General features: G+C 39.5%; 1 protein-coding gene across 8 annotated transcripts in view; it reads right to left on the reverse strand.

Moving 5' to 3' along the window:
• The window catches only part of LOC136864684 (uncharacterized), a 281,939-nt gene extending 270,167 nt beyond the window's left edge, over nt 1–11,772 (reverse strand). For 6 of the 8 annotated variants that reach the window (XM_067141995.2, XM_068225901.1, XM_068225896.1 and 3 more), the window contains exon 1: nt 11,573–11,772. The gene's annotated coding sequence lies outside the window, so the exon portion shown is untranslated. Of the gene's footprint in view, nt 1–11,362 lie in introns of all 8 variants that reach the window. The other 2 variants (XM_068225897.1, XM_068225898.1) reach the window with 1 other exon arrangement.
• Nucleotides 11,773–21,541: the final 9,769 nt, after the last annotated feature.

Here is a 21,541-nt window from a genome sequence, read left to right on the forward strand (position 1 = left end):
CAAAGGATACCAGATGAATCTACCCTTAGGAAGAACTATTTACTTTCACGGCACGCTTCTGTCGTTGATTCCATATGATCTGACATAGGAGGGAACTGCATCTGGATATCGGTAGATGAAACAAAAGACTTGTGTGGTCGATACATTACGAACTTCACAGTAGGTAAATTATGCCTGGAAGAACCCAGCAAACCTCATTTACCTTAGTGCAAAGTGCTAGGAAAAACCAGCCACGCTACAGTTGCAAGATTTATTAACGATTCCCTGCGACTTCTGTGGCCTAGTGAATCGGAGAGTGATTGATACAAAGTGTGCCTTTTATTCACAGATGCAGTTTCTTATATGTTGAAATCTCATCCATCTCATCTATGTCACATGTTTGGCCCATTGATTGCATCGTATTGCAGAAGAGATAACGTACCTTCTTTCCATCTGTCAACAAAGTAATTTCAAATGGGAAAAAAGTTGTTCCTAAAAGCGCCGGCTCGCTTACAGTGTAGAAAACTCATCTGCCCCAGGTTTCTCTTCCGCCAGAACCTATTCTCACAACATGGGGAACTTGGTTATCCGCAGTATCGTTCTACCACGAAAACTTTAAACAAGTGAAAGATGTAGTTAAAAGTATTGATGATAGTCATACTGCGTATGTTCGTGAAGCAAAGTGCGCATTTGAATCTGAATCTGTATGTAAAGATAACAGTTTCATCCATATGCATTATCTGTCACTTTCGAAGGTGTTTAAGGACCTAGAAACTCGTGATGCACCCCTACACGAATCCCTTCAGTTAATTCAAAACACCATTAGTTCTTTAAAAGGTGTCCGTGGTAAAACTGGAGAAAAGGTTAAAAGGAAACTCAGTGTGGTGGTGGACTCAAACCCAGGACTGAAGGGGATTCAATCCATAGGCAACTACATAAGTGGAATCAGGCAGTCTTTGCCAGAAGAATGTTCCGAGCAGTCAGTGCCAGTGTACAAGTATTGCCCAGTTACATCCATCAATGTAGAATGATCATTTTCAGCGTATAAATTAATTAAATTAAATTAATAATAAATTAATTAATTTAATTAATTCTGTTTGAAAATAGAAAGTCACTGACCCCTGAAAACATTGAAAAACTCTTGATAACTTACTGCCATGGATCTTTTTCCAAGGAATGAAACATGTTTGTCCGTTTAACACTGAGTTAAAATTAAATAATACATTTGGTAAGTGTATTTTGTTTTATTTTCGTGCATATTTTCAACATTTTTACTGCATATGTGCATGCATATTTTTCGAGCACATGAATCCGGGCCCTAGTCATAAGTCATGTTGTGAATTTTACAGTGGAGCATTTGAAGAGGGGGGGGGGAGGAGGAGGAGGAGGAGGAGGAGGAGAAAAAGTTCTTACAGAATGTCAATATGAACTGTTGCATGTGGTATTAAATTAAAGAGTGGGTGGGCATCCTTTTGCCGAAATGTTAAAATTTACGGATTAAAAATGTTTCAAATATATTAAATATATTTAATACCATTTAACAGCACTTTAGAGGTTAGCACAGGATAGGGTGGCATGGAAAGCTGCATCAAACCAGTCTATGGACTGATGACTCAAACAACGACAACAACAACTTACAAGTACATACTTTGACAGAGGCATGAGCAACAACTTTTCATACAGTTTAACTTTCAAAATAAATACGTATTTATGGACCCATTTTTCTAGGGCACACATCACATTCAGTAGGCATTCCCATACATGTTTTCACTTAACTGTATCATAAGCATTTTCTAAATCCAAAAATACAAAGATGACTTCCTTGTTCCTTTCCAGATGTTTTTCCATTATCGTTCACACTGTAAATATCAAGCATGAATGGGCGACAACTGTTCTGGATGAAATCTACAAGCACACTGAAAGTTTGAGATTAAAACCTGAATATTTTTTAAAGAAAAACAAATTTGTTATTTGAATTCTTTGCTTATAAATGATCGAAAAGTATGTAATACTGTTTATATAATGTTAATTTCGTTCTCTTGAGTACTTTGTAATCCCATAAAAGCTCTCTGACTTCATGATAAAATGCTGTACCTTTACTTAGTCTGTTATTAATTTCAGGATTGATTTCAATACTTCCATTAATAATGCTACCCAGATATGTAAACTGTTCTGCATTCTCTAACCGTTCTCCGTCTATGTTCACTTGGCTTCTCTTTTCCACAGTGCACGACTACAGTTTTCTTTTTACCAATTACCATTCCAAACTCCAGATTTTCATTCCAAATGTCCAGTCTCCTTTGTACTTCCTTTTCTCTCTTCCCCCAAATCGCCACATCATTTGCAAATACCAAAGCATTCACTTCATCACTACTGATACTCTGTTTTACACATTTTATGATTACATCCATCAATATAATAAACAATAATAGTGACAGTGCACTTCCTTGCTTGAGACCTTTATTTGTATAAAATGTTTCAGAGTCACCACTCCCCACTTGTACGCTGCTTTTACTCTCATGATACAACATATTTATCTTGTCAATCAATGACTGGTACATTCCCATGTGATAATAGAGTTATACCTCTATAATTTTCACATTTCTTCCTATTTCCTTTTTTGAAGAGTGGTACAATGCTTCCTTGTTGCCAATCTTCAGGTATCTTTCATCCTTCCATATGGCACTGAGGGCTCTGTATAGCCACTGTAGTCCAATGCTTCCTGCTGCCTCAATCATTTCAGCATTGAATTCGTCTTTTCCACTTGCTTTACCTTTGGTCGCCTCCCGTAAGTCCAACCCCTCGGCAACGTCGTGGGAGGTGGGCAACGGCATGAAGTAGGGGATTGCCTGTAGGGGTGATGTACAGCGAGGACTGCATGTGCCCCAGGACCGCTACGGTAGCTGTGAAGGCCCTCCAGGAACCCTGAAAAGTGACAGCTAACGGGGTTCTGGTGAAGTCCTAAATGGCAGATGCAGCGGAGAAGGAGACCTTTGGAACGGCAAATCTGGCAGACGAGGCAACCCTTTTCCCCTTGGGGTTGAAGAAACGGGGGAAACCACTGCCTTGTGGTGAAGAGGGATCTTCAAAGGCTAAGGGAGACAACCCCTACAGAAAACGGCAGGCTTGGAGGCTCAGTGGCAACCCCACCACCAAGCTCAGGTGCTGTGGGCTAATAACTCGCACATCTTAAATCCACTTAGTAAAGAAACTGAAGTGAAACGAAACCAGATGGATACCTCGATGACGAACTTTGGCCCAAAACGGAAAATGAGAACTGGTTGTTGGAATGTCAGAACTTTGACAGAAGAAGGTAAACTAAAGCAGGTTGAGAAAAAGATGCAAAATTATGGCTTGGAAATTCTTGGTTTAAGTGAAGTGGGGTGGTGCGAATTTGGAGAGATCATGACGCAAAACAGGAATACATTTATTTATTCTGAACAGTCTGGGGAGGATGCTGAATGGAGAAATGCAGTGGGTATGTTGCTAAATAGGACATCCAAGAACAATTTAATTGAATAGAGTCCCATCTCAGACAGAATGATGACAGCTAGATTCCAAGGTAAAATTCGAAATGTAACAATAGTAGTTTGTTATGCACCAATAGAAGTATCTGATGCCAACATGAAGGATCAATTTTATCATCAGTTGAATGAAACTATGAAGAATATAAATAAAAGAGATATTGCTGTTATTATGGGTGATATGAATGCGAAGATTGGATCAAATAATGAGGGACTAGAGCATGTGTTAGGGAAACATGGATTGGATGAAATGAATGATAATGGAGAGAGATTTGTAAATTTGTGTGTCAGCCAGGAAATGGTGATTGGAGGGACAATCTTTCCTCACAAAAGGTGTCATAAGGTTACATGGGTATCGCCAGATCACAAAATAGAAAATCAGATCGACCATGTAGCTATTAGCAAGAAATTTAGATCATTGACATATGTGAGGAATAGAAGAGGAGCTGATGTTGGTAGTGATCATCATCTAGTAGTAGCTGAGTTTAAATTGAAAATAAAGGCTGCATCGAAGAAGTTTGCAACAAGAAAAAAGAGGTTCAACATACAAAGATTAAACAGTGAAAAGAAGAGGAAAGAATTTAGTCTGGAGTTGAAAAATCGGTTTGAAGTCCTTTCAAATCTCGAAAAAGAGGAAGAGTTAAGTGTGGAAAGAACTTGGGAAAATGTTAAGAACACTTATATACAAACGTGTGAAAAAGTAATTGGCTATAGGTGCTATCAACAGAAAGACTGGATGTCTGAAGAAACATGAGATTTCATTGAAAAACGAAAAGAGGCAAAAGCTATAGTAAACCACAGCAGAACAAGACAGCAGAAGTCAGAAGCCCAAACGAAATATTCGGAAATTGACAAAATGGTTAAAAGGAGTGGGAGAAACGAGAAAAGAAGATGGACTGACCAGCAGGCACAAATTGCAGAGGAAGCTGAGAAGAAGGGTGATATGAAACAACTCTATACTATTACAAGGAAATTGTCAAGAAGAGGTTATAGGAAGAGTAAACCAGTGAGGGATAAGCAAGGAAATATTCTGTTATCACAAGAAGAACAATTGAGAAGATGGCAAGAGTATTTTTCAGAAATTTTAAACAAAGATGATGGAAATGAGCAGGAAATGCAAGAAGAAGTAAATGAAGGCTTAGACAGTGAAGACTCAAGAATAAAGCTAGATCCCCCAACAAGGCATGAAGTTAGGTTAGCATTGAAACAATTAAAGAATGGTAAAGCAGCAGGTATACATAATATAGATTCAGAAATACTAAAAGTGGATGAAGAAGCCATCATTAATTTGCTGCTACCTTTACTGGGGAAAATATGGAAAGAAGAGAAAATTCCAGCTGATTGGAAAGAGAGCTTGATCATGAAACTCCCCAAAAAAGGTGACACCACAGTGTGTAAGATTTGGAGAGGAATAACTCTACTGAGCATACCAAGTAAAATTCTCTCTAGAATAATTCTAAACAGAGTAAAGGACTCAATTGAGCAGCGTCCTCGAAAAGAACAAGCTGGTTTCCGTAGACAATACAGCTGCGCTGATCTAATAGATACGCTGAGAATAATTCTAGAGCAAAGTAATGAATGGCAGGCCACATTGTACTTGACATTCATAGACTTTGAGAGAGCGTTTGATTCAGTAAATAGGACCGTAATGTGGAAGACCTTCTTGAAATATGGAGTACCGGATAAGATCTTGAATCTTATGAAGGCAATGTATGAAGGGTAATGTAAAGTAGTACATGAGGGAAAACTCTCAGATTATGTGAATGTCACAAGTGGAGTTCGCCAAGGATGCGTTCTTTCACCAACAATCTTTTTAGTGGCGCTCGATAATGTTATGAGAAATATGTTGGGTGGAAGGAAAAGAGGAATACAGTGGGGAATGGGAGAAAGGCTGGAAGATTTAGAATTTGCAGATGATATTTGTCTTTTGTCTTCAAGAATTAGTGATATGAAACACAAGTTAGAAGGATTACGGAAGGAAGCTGAGGCTGCAGGACTCAATATAAATGTTGTTAAGACCAAGGAAATGAGAGGAAATGCTAAAATTGATGAAAGCTTGTTTGTGGCAGGAGAAGAGATTGAAGAGGTTAAAACATTTACCAACTTGGGAAGTGTAGTGACACGAGGAGGGGCGGAAGAAGATGTGAGACCCAGAATAAGGAAAGCAAATGGAGCCTTCATGAAGCTGTATACAGTATGAAAGAATAACAACATTTCAAGGAAAACGAAAATAAAAATTTTCAATACAAATGTTAAATCAGTCCTTCTATATGCTTGTGAAACTTGGAAGGTTATACGAACTATCACTAATCTCTTGCAGACATTTATAAACCGCTGCTTACAGCTCATCATAAACATCAGATGGCCTGAAATTATATCCAATGACGAACTATGGAGAACAACAAACCAAGTTCCAGTCGCAGTGGAAATCAAGAGGAGGAAATGGAAATGGACAGGTCATACTTTGAGAAAACCAGCGTGATCTATAGAACGCACAGCACTGGAATGGAATCCGCAAGGGGCACGGAGGTGAGGTCGTCCTAGGAAGACCTGGAACAGGACTGTAGAGGAGGAGGCTCTTGAAGCAGGGAAGACCTGGAAGGAAGTTAAAGCACTGGCAAGTCGACGACCGCAATGGAGACGTTTCACAGATGCCCTACGTTCCAGTGGGAACGAGAGGAATTAAGTCAAGTAAGTAAGTTACCTTTGGTCATTGCTTTCACTGCTCTTTCAAGTTCCAACCATGTAATCGGGTTCTCTTCTTTTTCTCCATCTATTATTTCCATTTTCTTATCTCCTTCTTCCTCCGAGCAGTCATCCTCATTATAAAGTTTTTCAAAATACTTTGCCATCACCTCCTGAAGACCCTTTTTGTCATGTACTCTGGATCCATCTTCCCTCTCTAATGCCTTAATTTTTCTTGATTTATTCTTTTCGATTTTATTACTCTGTATAATAGTTTCTGATTTCCTCGACTATCTTGCTCAATTTTGTTGGTAAGCTCTCCTCAACATTTCTCCTTTTCTTCCTTGATACTCCTCTTTACTTGTAGTTTCAATATTTTGTATTCCACAAGTAACCTTTCTATCTTATTCTCATCCCTCTGATACATTCTTTGCTTTTCCTCATCCATTTCTTTCTTCACCTCGTTCCTTTCTTTTATTTCTGTTTTATTTTGTCTGCCCATCACCATGTCTCCTTTCCCTTAACCTTTGATTTTGTTTTCCCGCATACCTCAATTGCTGCTTCCACAAATGTCTGTCTTAAATTGTCCCACTCTTCTTCTCCACTTCGTATTTCCATGTTAGGCAACTTCCTTTTTATACTATCTTGGAATGCCATTCTTTTATCCTCCTCCTCCAATTCCCAAATCCTGATTTTTGGTTTTTCAATACAATTTTAGGGAATTTCACTTGTTTTAATTCCACAATCAATCTATGATCACCTTCCATACTTTCACTAGGGATTATCTTCGTATTCATGACGTATCTTTCCCATTCTCGGTCAGTTATTATAAAGTCGATGAGTGTTCCATACTGTCCATCCCAAGTATATCGGCTGATCTTATGGCTATGTCTCTTCATAAACCATGTGTTCTTTAATATCAGGTTATTTCTGATACAAAAGTCCAACAGTTTCTCTCCACATTCATTTCTATCGCCATACCCATGTGGGCCCAGAACATTCTCATATCCCATTCTATCAGTTCCCACATGAGCATTCAGATCTCCCATTATCATGATCCCATCTCCAACAATATGTGTTTCCAGTTCATTGAGGAACTCTTCTTTTTCTTCCATGCTACATCCTGTCTGTGGAGCAAACACCTGTATTATCTTCAGTAGTTCCTTGTTAACATGTATGTGCATTATTATAATTCTTTCATTTACATACTCAACTTCAGCTACTGGTTCGACATTCACTACAAATCCCACTCCATTTCTCTTTACTGTTACCCATCCAGTACAAGGTGTACCCCTTTCTTACTTTCTTCATTCCTTTCCCTTTCCATTTTACTTCACTTAATCCCAGGATTTTGAGTTTTCGTCTCTCCATTAGGTCAATACATTCATTTTCCTTCCCATTCGTCGTTAAAATATTTATTGTTCGAAATCAGGTTTTGTTCTCTGATCTAACACTTGCACGAACATCAGATTACCATCATACTGTGTAACTGTAGTCAGAGACTTGTCAATTCCATTTCCATTTTTAAACTTCCATCTGAGGCTTGTATTGTAGTTGAAAGCAGGTACAAATTTACTCATCTGATGACCTGCTAAGCCTAACGCATCTGAGGAATTTATTTTGGGGTTTACTCCCTTAGCCTTTGAAGATCTTTCTTCTCCACAAGGCAGTGGTTTCCTCTTCTAATTTTCCCCAGAGAGGATGGGTTGCCTCATCCACTATCTTCGCCATTCTGAAGGTCTCCTTCTCCGCCTAGGATGCTGTTAAGGTCTTCACCCGTAACCCTGGGCATGGGTTCCACGTTATACCACGTGAGACTGGGTCCCTGCCTGAACTTAGCTCTCCTTCACACCGGCCTACTTATGTGAAGGATAACCACCCCCACAACGTGGATGCACCAGACGAGAATGACTCAAGTGAAGGATAAGGAAGATAACCCTATCTCCCCTGAGCCGGATTAATGGTTGTGTATGATGCCACAACCAATGCCAAAAGTCCTCACCTACACATTTCTTGAAAGGAGAATTAGTGACAGACAGACTTGAAGAAGGAAGTGAAAATTATAATATAAATGGGTCAAAACATGTGAACTGGCCCCCTATTTGAAAAAAAAAAAAAAAACACATGGCGCAACAGCCCCGAAGGGCCATGGCCTTCCAAGCAAACACTGTTCAGCCTGCAGATTATGATGTGTCGTGTGGTCGGCACGATGAATCCTCCCAGCCATTACTCTTGGCTTCCTAGACTCGGGCTGCAATCACACCTTCAGATAGGTTTTTTTTTTTTTGCTTTACGTCGCACCGACACAAATAGGTCTTGTGGCGACAATGGGACAGGAAGGGCCTAGGAGTGGGAAGGAAGCGGTCGTGGCCTTAATTACGGTACAGCCCCAGCATTTGCCTGGTATGAAAATGTGAAACCACGGAAAACCATCTTCAGGGCTGCCGGTAGTGGGGTTCGAACCCACTATCTCCCGGATGCAAGCTCCCGGAAGCGACCCTAACCGCACGGCCAACCCACCCGGTCTGTCAGATAGCTCCTCAACTGTAATCATATTGACTGAGTGAACCTCAAACTAGCCCACAGATCCATGTAAAAATTCCAGACCTGGCCAGGAATCAAACCCGAGGCCTCCAGGTAAGAGGCAGGCACGCTATCCCTATACCACGTGGCCGGCCCTATTTCACCAAGATTACTCAAATGCAAAATTTATATTCTTTAATCATAGTAAATGAAGTATATATTGGCTGTAGGTAAGAAAATTTTTAAATATATAAAACCAGTAAACGACTTTTATAATCATTTTAATGTAAACAAATTTGGTTTTCTCCATTTTTAAACATGATACTTCTCTTTGTTTTTGACCGCTGTGACTTTAGCTTTCCATTTAACCCGTTGACCTGTAAATGGAGCTACTCTGAAAATGTTTGAACATTTTTATTTGAATGAATCTATTTCATAACAAACTTAAAAGCATAGTGTTTTTATTTGCTGATGGTTGTGGTTATTGCTTTAAGAGGAAATTCAACCTTGTAACATTCGCCTTTGTAGCGTGGCTGTTAGTGCTACTAATTGCCGGTACTGCCAGAGATTTAAGAATGGCAGGAGGGCTGGTATAAGGTTAAAATGACACATTTAGCTCACCTTCATTGGGACTGTCCCTGAAAAGAGCTCTACCACCTCAGCACGAGACAGGAGTTTTGTCAGCTTCACAATTAAATGGTTATGGTTCTTCATCCAACGAGTGCCGGGTTTGATTCCCGGCCTGGTCAGGGATTTTAATATTCATTGGTTAATTCTTTGGTTTCGGGGGTTGGGTGTTTGTGCTGTTTTCAGCATTAGAATAATTCATCTTAGGTAGAGACACCTCCTCGCAGATGCGCAGGTAGCCCATAGAGCGTCATCTCGAAAGACCTGCACAAAGCTTCTCTGTAGGCTGCATGCCATTATTATTATTATTATTATTATTATTATTATTATTATTATTATTATTATTATTATTATTGAAAATGAAAACCTACAACCTGTTTTCCAGTCACTGACCGGGTCAGGGATGTAATGAATGAAGCAGATATAGGCTGTTAGTACGATGGGGTAGCCACTCCCAAAGTGATTTATTATTAATGACTGATAGATGCTATGAAATGAGGATGGAGAGTGTTGCTGGAATGAAAGATGACAGGGAAAACTGGAGTACCCGGAGAAAAACCTGTCCCGTCTCTGCTTTGTCCAGCACAAATCTCTAATGGAGTGACCGGGATTTGAACCACGGTATCCAGCAGTGAGAGGCCGACACGCTGTCGTCTGAGCCACGGAGGCTTTTTTATTATTATTTTTATTCTTCTTATTATTATTATGATCCAACCAGCCTCTAATAACAGTAGTCAGGAGGAATGTGGAAGACGCCGACCTTCAAAGAATTTTTTTTTTTTTGCTAGGGGCTTTACGTCGCACCGACACAGATAGGTCTTATGGCGACGATGGGATGGGAAAGGCCTAGGAGTTGGAAGGAAGCGGCCGTGGCCTTGGTTAAGGTACAGCCCCAGCATTTGCCTGGTGTGAAAATGGGAAACCACGGAAAACCATCTTCAGGGCTGCCGATAGTGGGATTCGAACCTACTATCTCCCGGATGCAAGCTCACAGCCGCGCGCCTCTACGCGCACGGCCAACTCGCCCAGTCTTCAAAGAATTAAGGCATCAGCAAAAGAAAGGGAAGGTCGACAGAGGGGTGAAAATGCAAGACTCACTTGGCCTTGCAAGCCTAATACAGTCGGGGTTGAAAGAGAACAAGTGTCCAAGCGTGGTCAGATAGGAAAGATGAAAGTGAGGAGCTTGACACAAGCAAGTGGGAGCAATGCCAGACTCCGCTATGGGAACCATGGTTGCCAACCTACGCTCTCAAACTGACAGCTACAGATCACCCTTTTAGTAATATCTTATGACAGGGGTGTATTCTACCACCCCCATCCACGTGGTATTTTACTGCTCCTATCGCTTTTGCTTTTGCAGCGCCCCCACCCCCGACCCACTGCAGAAAAATCCTAACCTCCCTCGAAAAATATTCCTGGGTACGGCCTTGCTCCTCCCCCACCAAAAAAAAAAAAAAAGAAAATTCCATTGGTGGCCCAATCAAGATAGTCGACATAGCAACATTCCACATGATAGAAACCAACATAGGCAATATTCATCAGCTCAAAGACAGCTGGTAAATAGTGTATTTTAAAAAAATCACAATTACCGGTAAGCATTTATCCATGTTCCCTACAAACTAGCGCCAATGTGTTCCTACACATTTATTCTATTTGAAGGAGAGAGAGATAAAGAGAGAGAGAGAGAGAGAGAGAGAGAGAGATTCACACACACAAATTAGCTCTGCAGTCACATTAAACAAACTTAATGAAATTAGAATACGAGAGCTTAACTTGAGGATATGACTATAATAGAATGTAATAAAATGCAATTGTCATATCTTCATACACAGAAATATTCTATCTTAAACTCAAATGACCAAAACAAACAAGAAAGAAGATGGTTCCATCCTGAATTACAGTAGTTCCATGCTACTGTAGCATTAAAGAATACGAAATTTCAGGAATAAATTATTTTAAATCCAATTCAAAACTATTAATAATTTCTATTTAGCTAGTTACTCCAGAAACAAATCATCACCCACCAATTTTAATATTTCTGTCAGTTATAATGCAGTGCAAGGGTGTTATATGTAAGGCACCATTGGATTTAAAGCAAATGCACGCAGTCTCGTGATACAAACGAAAGAAACCATCACCGATAGTATTAACTTCACATTATTTACAGTTATAGTTTTGACATTTGACAGTACGCTCGTAAGGTTGGTATTGGTTTAACGCAATTTTCCCCTCACCTTCTTGCTCAGAAATCTACAGTCATGCCTGAGAGGATAATTGTCCAAAAAACGCCAAATGCATAAAAAATATCACTAGTTATCACAGACAAAAATCGTCGCAGACTCATTACATAAACACGGAAACGACAAAAGCAGATTTCCAAGCGAAACCACAGTCCGCAAACGACCTGTCAACACACACGCCAGAAAAACAGAAAACAAACTGTTTACCAAAGAGTAATCACTATCACACCTGCAGCAACGGAGTTATTACAGAATAGTACTCTATAAACCAAGACACCAAACTGCGATCCTCACAGACCCCACGACAGGTTTCGATTATGGCAATATGGCCGTAGGTGTGGGCCAGGTGCAAGTTAAAATTTAACATACAGTACATTTAATGTGATGGTGGATATGAGGTTAAAGTAATAATTGTGAAATAGGTATTTCGAGTCCGTATGTGATCATAAATCGTGATTTTCAGTACTGATAAGGAAGTATTAATGTCGTCAGTTGCTTTTACGTGGAAACCTGTAGGTTAATTACTTAGTGTTTGAACGTGGCACCGTATAGGATATGTGTTTGTCTACCATTGTGTTTGAGTGGTAGTGTTATAATTATTGTTGTTTACTTAGAATGTAGTGTGCATATATTAAGTTAAAGAGGATCGATCGTGTTGTGTACCTCTCTGCAGGACAAATTACCGAAATTCCCCGGGTATGTATGCCCCCACCAAAGGACAAAGCCTTCAACAGGAATGGAATCGGCGAATTGATAGGGAGAATTTTGCTGTAAACAATGAAGTGTTTCATGTGCATCAAGTATTTTATCTCTAAGTTTATTGTTCGAGAAGATATTATATATTTCTCGCTAAGAATGGAAAATGAAAATCCACAGCAAGTTTCCAGTCATTCGACAGGATCAGGCATAGAATGAATGAAATGACCCTATTCGTATCCCTAGGAAATATATTAATTGTCACCTGAGACATGTCTAACAGTATTCTACTATCAAGTTTCGCATAACATTTCTTTACCTCGAGGAAGAAAGTGCCATAAAGAGCATGGACAGCAACTGCCACTGAGAGACGAAGAAGCATTTAAGCGTTGGTGTGAAGAAGATATTTTAAGTCTTTTTCGACAAAAATGTGAGTCCATTAAATGTGATTGCGAAAGGTTATAGTGTTCTCAAGACATGCTGTAGATATTCCATCAATATGAAAGTGACGAGTGACCTAGAAGTGCAAGTGTATATTAAAATTATTGCTTTATTAGCACAAAACATAAAGTTGATAATAAGATGTTAAGGACAAGACGACCTGAAGTGTGACAGATAGAGAATATGTGAAATTCTGTTAAGTCGCCTTGGTAGTTATGAAGAGAGTGGTATTGAAATGAGTGACTGAGTCTTTATGTCTGAGAACACCCTTAAAAATAAAGCCATTGTTTTAGCCTTGAACTTGACCTTTGAAAGTCGCATTAATAATTCAAGTGATGTGTGGAAGTGTGATGTTCCTTCGACAAAAATTATAAAGGAATGTGTGAAAATTCTGGCCAATATTTTTAACAACTATTATACGATCTCGTATGAAAATAAAAATATCAAAAAAATTGCCAAGAAACTAAAAAAAGAAGGGAACCAAGAGAAATTGCTGGGTGTGTGCAGAGCTGGTTTTGGTCAACTTCAATATTTTGGTGAATGATGCATAATAGGACAATGGACATGCTGTCATAGTTTTAATAACCGGAACAGTAATTATTTGTTTGGTCTTCTGTGGATTATTTATTCTTCTTAAGTCCGTATTCATGTTTTAAATGAATGAAAATTGTTAGATGTTGATTACTTGATGTTTGTTTTTTTCTTTTGCCAGTCATTTAACGCCGCACTAGAATATAAATACTCCCAGTTCCGGATCGCCTGAAAATGGGGAGAGAGCACTCGTTTATTGCAATTCATTAAGTTTGATACATGACTTACATTTCCTCCTCACAGTTATTTGACTATTACTATATTAATATAATTTATTTTGTCCTAGACATTAACAATATTATATAGTCTAGGACAACATGTATCTTCCAATTCCTTAGCTTATTTAATACAACAATTTCTATATTACTACATTTAATATTAATTAAACTTACGAGTGGTGCTAACTCTTTCAATATGTAAACATCTATCCTCTCCATTTAATATTAATTATAATATAAACTAGCTACCTTCTACTACTGTCCGGCCGCGCCATCACCCCTGGTGAGAGAAAGGCCACCTTCCCTGTGATGGCACGACCGGCCCAATCCGTGGGGCACAAAAGAGGACCCCCGCTACCTCTACCAGATGACAGTGCAGATCTCTCACCATTCCATTTGCAGCCGGCCACTTGGGGCTGGAACCGCTCTCGTTCTGTACCCAGCCTCTCCCATTCCTCATCCCACATATATCTCCATCCTTCTTTGGGGTAGGCCCGTACCACTCCACCTTGTTACGAGCATGCCTTCCTCTTCTTTATCCATTTCCTATACATAAATAGTGAGAAAGCAGCAGGTGCCGTCATATACACCACTAAGTGCCTTCAAAATATTTATTTCTCCGTACGTCAGTTCCCGTATATACTAACAATAGCAGTACTTTTAGTTAGTGCTAATCTCTTTTCATTTCTTTCTGCCACATGCTTCTTAAAATACAAAGAAACTTAGCTATTCTTCCTGGGCAGATCCATTCCTTATTTAACAATTTTAACGCCGCACTAACACGTCAAAGGTTTTCAGCGTCGGAAGGATGGGAAAGGGCTATGATTGGGAAGGCAGCTGCTGTGGCTTTAATTAAGGTACAGCCCCAGTATTTGCCTGGTGTGAAAATGGGAAACCACAGGAAACCATCTGCAAGATTGCCGATGGAGAGATTCGAAGATCTTTCGAATGCAAGCTCACAGCTACTTAAACCTGACCGAGCGGCCAACTCACATGGTGTAATGCTTTTAAAATCTGCTCTAATATCTCACTCTCCTAGATACAGAGCAACGTAGCCACGAGGTTAGGGTAGCGCAACTGTGAGCTTGCATTCGGGAGATAAAGGTTTCGAACCTCACTGTCGGCAGCCCTGAAGATGGTTTTCCGTGATTTCCCATTATAAAACCAGGCAAATGATGGGGAAGTGCCTTAGTTAAGGCCACGGCCACTACTATCCAAATCCTAGCCCTTTCTCACCTTTCCGTCCCTGAAAATCTTCGATGTTGTTAGTGCGACGTTAAACTAGAAACAAATCTTCTAGATAAAGAGCACATAAATTTACTATTTCTCTTTTACGCATCAAATGCTATTTTTTTAAAGCCGTGGACAAACATTTTGGTACTACAACATTATCACGACCATTATCAGGTTATTCCTCGCCATGTCAGCTTTGGTTCGAAATGGCAGTCGTGTTTTTTCTGCATTGTGGTCTGAGTATTGTAGTTGGTCTTGTCTAGCCAAATACACCAAAGAGAATACGTGCCACTTCGCGAGATATCGCAAGACATTCATCGCCAGCGCACAAGCTAGAAGACCTGAAAACTAAGTGTAGTAATAACACCAATCAGCTAATGTAGTGTGAAATTTTGTTCATGGATTTGCGTTAAGAAAGAGATTTTCATGAAAATTTAATTTATCCGTTGACAAAAGTTTTTGTATTTACAATCATACAAGCATTGACCCATGTTTGCTAAAGATTATGCTGCTTTTGGCTGCAACAAGTTTGAACTTGTTCAACTCTCGAAAAATTACTTCAACGTTCCTCGAGACAAAACAGTGAGGTCTTTCTTAATAATATTGAATTTATTATCTGTGAAAAGTCCTCTGACTTCTTTATGTATTCAGCTTTATCCATGATTACTGTACAGTAGTATTGCTTTCACGTGCCTTGGCGAACTGTAAGTTGTTGTCCTTGATTTTTTGTTTTAGGTTCTCAAATTGTTTGTCCGTCACAAAGTTATTATTATTATCCTATTGTTTGTGAATATTTAAAAAATGTGTTAATATATTGTTATTTGATGAAGACAATTCAAACAAAAATAATAATTCTTCTCCTTCTTCTACCGCTTTTCCCACATCCGTAGGGTCGCGGGTGCGAGCTGTGTCACACATGTGGATATGGTCCTATCTTTACGCCCCGATTGCTTCCTGACACAAACACTATATGGGCAGATGTAATCACTAGACCTAGGAACTAAGTAAAGAACTATTTTTTCCTGAGGAGATAACTTAAAATTAAGTTGTATTTTCATGTATTTATAAGGTTAAAAACGGTGAACCAATAGTGCCTAAAAATGCCTGAATAGATGTTACAACTGTATTTGCCTATATTCCTATAATTCGTATTGTTATCCATAAATCGGTTGAAATTTTTTAATACATTCCGAGAAATAAACTTCCCTGACTCGTTTTCAATATCTTCAAAACAAAAAGCTGTAAACCACACTCTCCGAAAAGCCTTAAGAACCTCCCGCAGTGAACACCCCCGTAGTCTGTCATAATCATAAGGCACGAGAGAGTATCCGTTGGCCTGTTGGGGAAAAACACCTCTATTTCATTCTCTGAGAACATTTCGGTATTTCTGTTTCTTCAGTGTGGGAATCATGGCGAAAGTGTAAGGTTCAAAGTCTACTTTAATAAAAAATTTATTACAGGAGTTAGTTAGAATGAAGCCGGGTGAGCGCCTGTATTCCACCTGTCTGCGGCGTCGACAAACTGGACCTAGTACATCGGGAGTTCTGGTCTGGCGAGTAATTTGCTATGACAGCAGGAGCACTCTGGTGATTATCCCACGCACCTTGACTGCAGACGTGTACGTCCGTCTGGTGATTCGACCTGTTGTGCTGGCAATCATCAACAGCATTCCCGGGGATGTTTTCTAATAGGATAATGCACACCCTCACGTGCTCTGCAGAGTGTCGACATGTTGCACCAGCCTGCTCGATCACACGATGGGTCCCCAATCGAGCATGTATGGGACATCATTGGCGCCATTCACAACACCATTAACCGTCCCTTTATTGACCGACCAAGTGCAACAGGTACGGAACTCTATCACAGAAGCTTACATCCGGCACCTGTACGACACAACGCATGCACGTTTGCATGCCTCCATTCAACAGTCAGGCGATTACACCGGTTACCAAGGAACCAGCATGGAACTTTGTGATGGCTTTTCTCGCGCGAATGATAACCTGTACTCTTGTACCTTTAATCAATTAAATATGTTACCTCAACAAATATATTGACAAAATTTCCGTATTCTACATTACTTATTTTATGGTGTTCTGATCACAGAAACAACAGCTTACAAACTTTAACTTAATTCAAAAAATATATGGTATTCCATTTTGTATTGTCATACATGGAACGCGGAGTGATGCCAGAAACTACATGATTACCTTCGTCACTAACAAAATATCACGACCTGACTGCAATAAATAATTTCTGTTTCAAAGGGAAACGATCAAGCAAATTCACAAAAGAAGCAACACTTAAGTGAATGAAAGATTGTTTTTTTGAATTTTTCGAGTGAAGACAGGAGGTTAAAACAATCGTTTAGAATTCTTTGACTTTTTATATATACATAGCATATATTAAAAATCTTTACTTTTATATGAGAGAATGGCATAGATTTTCTCTGAATACCTCGCTGATGCACAACTTGAGACTACACGCAGTAACTGTAAAAGTCACACAAAACATTTATTGTAATTGCATAGAATCTTCCTTGATAACAGAATTTTAACACTCAGAACGTAAACAAATTTTCACCGAACACTGATTTTAGAGATATCTTTTTCTATGCATGCCATCATTTCTTACAGAAGGTGACCTAGGAATCCTGTGAGAGTATTGCTCGTAAATCAATCAATCAATCACCACTAATCTGCATCTAGGACAGTAACCCAGGTGGCATATACCTATCTGTTGTTTACCTAGCCTTTTCTTAGATAATTGCAAAAATTTTGGAATTTATTGAACACCTCAATTGGCAAATTATTCCAATCTCTAACTCTTCTTAATATAAACGAATATTTGCCCAAATTTTTCCTTTTGAATTCCAACTTTATCTTCATATTGTGATCTTTCATACAGGTCTCTCCTAAAAACCCAGCCGGACGTACGGTGTTTGTATTCTGGGCTACAGCAGCTGCAGTATGGGAGGTGCGCGCATATTTCAAGACCTTGCAAGCAGCCTGCACGTGTTCGACATGGCAAGCATGAGTCGCATTCTGAATCTCAGCTATTAACATGGTGAGAGAGTTATTATTGCAACACCGTATATTCGTCTGCAGAATTTCTGTTTTAATCTCAATGGTGGTGTGAACGGTCATAACTCTCGCGATTGGTGTGCAGAAAATCCTAATTGTGTTTATGAAGTCCCTTATTTTGATAGGAAGATTGGTGTTTGGTGTGCTGATATTGAAAAATGAATAATTGGGCCTAATGTTTTCGAGACGACAGTAAATGCAGAGAGGAACCAAGGTGACATTTTGACGCCATTTTTCCATCAGCTGATGGAAGAAGAAAAAAGCGCGCGTGTGGTTTCAACAAGATTCAGTCCCTGCTCAAGCAGCAATCTCGGAAGTGTTCGCAGAGAGTGTGATCAATGCTGTTCTATATCCCCTCATTCTCCAGATCTAACACAGTGTGATTTTTACTTGTGGGGTAAACTGAAGGAAGAAGTGTATCGAACAAGTCCTCACATATTGGAGGAACTGAAATAAAATATTACGAATGAAATCAGAAACATTACAGTGGCAAACCTCTTTCACAGTAGCGGCGATTGGGAATTAGAAGTGGGGGGAGGCAAAAAATATGCAGACAAACAGAAAGTAGCCAGGTTGGGGGATATACCGGCCGGGGGGGGGGTTAGTATACACATCAAAACTGAACAAGAAAACTACAAAATGGTAAGTTTTTGATGGTCCTTGAGCGAATTTCGACCGAAAGGTAAAGGTAGTCAGTTTACTAACTTAAGTGCGGCAATAATAGGTTTTTGAGATTTTGATTCAATACTATACTTTCAGTGGCAGCCTGGCCGAGGCGGTAAAGGCGTGCTCGGTTCGCCCAGAAGGATGTGGTTTCGAATCCCCATCAGGAAGTCGTAAAATTTAAGAAATGAGATTTCCACTTCCGGAGGTGCATATGGCCCTGACGTTCACTCAGCCTACACCAAAAATGAGTACCAGGTAATTCCTGGCGGCGAAAGCGGCCGGGCGTAGAGCTAACCACTCTACCCCATCACGTGCCGTGGTTAGCAATGGTGGAAGCCTTTACCTTGCACTTCTCCAAGGGCCTTCATCGCCTGTACGGAGGTGACTTTCTTTTGCTTTGCTTTGCTTACTATACTTTCACCAAAGACACAATCTTACGCACATATTACAATTAAATAGAAGTACGGCATGATTATAAATGAATAAAAAGTCATTTAGTATTTGACTACACTCTAACAAACTAACAGACAAAATTAAAGAGAGTGCCAGAAAGACGAATGCACGGGGCAAGCAGGTGAATCATACCTCAGTGTCCACGCCTTGGCAAAAATATACCCCTGTTACCCTTCCTCATAGCATTTACGAAGTCTCCACTACTTGCTGTGGCTCTATAAAAATCAGTTAGCCGTGACAAACGACATTTTGTGCGTATTTTCGATAATAATTTCGTTAATAATTAAAAATTTGGACAAACTGTTTTTAATAATTCCTAGTTTCAGCCGGCTAAAATGGAATAAAAATGTAATGTTATCTCTACAAAGTGGAAGGGCAACTGCACCAACCTCCCCGCCTCGCCCACCTTAGTCGCCGCTACTGCTCTTTCGCGTTAACCAGAATGAAGATACCAGAAACAATGACTGTATAACCCAGGAAGGAAAACACTTCTAGCATGTTTTATAAGGTAATATTTCATGTAAGATTGTATAAACCCTTCAAGCAGGGCTGCCACGCGCGAAATAAATTCAGCTGAGGCAGCTGCCGTAGCGCAGAGTACAAATGCCTTGCTTTCGATCTGGATTTTAAGGAGAGACTCTGTACTTTTCAAAACACGATTCAAATCTTATTCGTCTACAAATGTCATTTCACGTCATCTCTCCATTGACAGATCGGAACATACCACTTAGGGCCAGTTTCATCAACCACTGTTAAAAGTCCGATAACGGAACATTAGTTAACAGCTTGTTACAATTTTAACATGGCGTTGCAGAAATCGCGTTTCACAAATCAATATATCAAGCTCGTTAACTAACGTGGCGTTAACGTTGGTGATCAGGTCAGCAATGTGTAGCAATACCATTATTTTCTCTTTTGAACGGTGCCTGGCATAATGCTGCTCATTTGTCACCATTCTCCTGTTCTCTTTTTGCGCGGTATAAGAGATTCCATTTGAAATACCTGTACGACAACCTAAGAAAGAAGGGGAAAATAAAAGAAGATTATACGAAGAACGAGTTGGAGTGGTCCAAGACCGGAGGTGGTATATTTATTCCAGTATTTAAATTGATGACTTCGAAGGTTATTGCATTAATCGGCGACGAAGTTGAGCCTTTTCGTAATGACAACTTGTAATGAAGAATATCACAATATCAGATTTATATCAACAGGACAGATCATTAATAACTACAGTAGCACAATCATATTAGATATTAGGCCTACCCAGTTATACATGGTGTAGGACGCATTTGCTTATGCTCTCCCTTCCTTTGAATTTTTATTTCAGTATGACGCTTTGGTTTTAAAGCATTCTTGTTATTGTATGAGATATTTCTTTCATATTACCATTCAGAAGTTTCTAAGCCGAATGATATTAACTGTCCGCACCATTAATAACCACAGTAGCACAATCATATTAGAAATTAGGCTTACTAGGTTATACATGGTGAAAGCCCAATGTGATTATGATCCCAGAACAACCATATTAGACATTAGGCATACCAGGTTATACATGGTGTAGGCTACATATGATTATGACCCCTCCCCTTGACGTCGTTTTCAATACAAAATGTAATGTTTGTTACATATTAATAAGTTAATGGAATTTCAGTATAATGCCTTTCTCTCTTCCATGAAATATTGATTTGGTTTTAACGCATTCTTGTTATGGTGTGAGATATTTCTCCCATATTAATATTAAGAGATTTCTAAGCTGAATGTTATTTATTATTATTATTATTATTATTATTATTATTATTATTATTATTATTATTATTAATAATAATAATAATATTATTATTATTATTATTTCCCTCCCGATCTACAGTATTTCCTACCTTAGAGATCCTTAATGGAGATAAATAATATTGTCAAATCTAGGCGAACACCTTCAACTTTACTCTCCTAGATAAAATAATATAATAACAATAAGCATGTCTGTCTGTCTGTCTGTCTGTCAGGTCATAAGCCCAGAGGCTGGTTTGATCCTCAAATAGCACCGCCAAAGGCTATGCAGTTATAAGGAAACCGCAAAAACCAATGGCAGAGCCCAAATGAGGCGTACTAGGCAAGATGAGGAGTGAGGTAGTTTGCCATTGCTTTCCTCACTGGACCAGAAGGTGATACTGCAGCACGACTGATCCTATGAGCAACACCTTTCATAACACTCGACACTAGTTGTGATCCAAATGTCATTAATCAGCACCACCCATACCCCAAGCAGCATCCATATTGTCACAGCCATGGATGAGACTGGGATTTCGGTGGAAGCTACACTTTGCTCTGGCCTGCGCCAAGCCGAATGATATACATGGTGACAAGTTATAATAAGCATAATAATAGACAAGAGTACTAGTATAACCAGAACAATAAATTAAATGAACTTAAATTAAATGGCCGACCGGCGACTCCTATACGGTGACCCGATAGACCTGATAATACATGAACTGGCAAATACCCTATACAAAGGTAAGTTAACTGGTATAGCGGGTCCTCCACGCAGTGATCACTGCGCGGTGGAGCGTGGTATTTATCAGCCATTCGGC

Source organism: Anabrus simplex, chromosome 2 (assembly GCF_040414725.1).
Source record: "Anabrus simplex isolate iqAnaSimp1 chromosome 2, ASM4041472v1, whole genome shotgun sequence".
Lineage (NCBI taxonomy): Eukaryota > Metazoa > Arthropoda > Insecta > Orthoptera > Tettigoniidae > Anabrus > Anabrus simplex.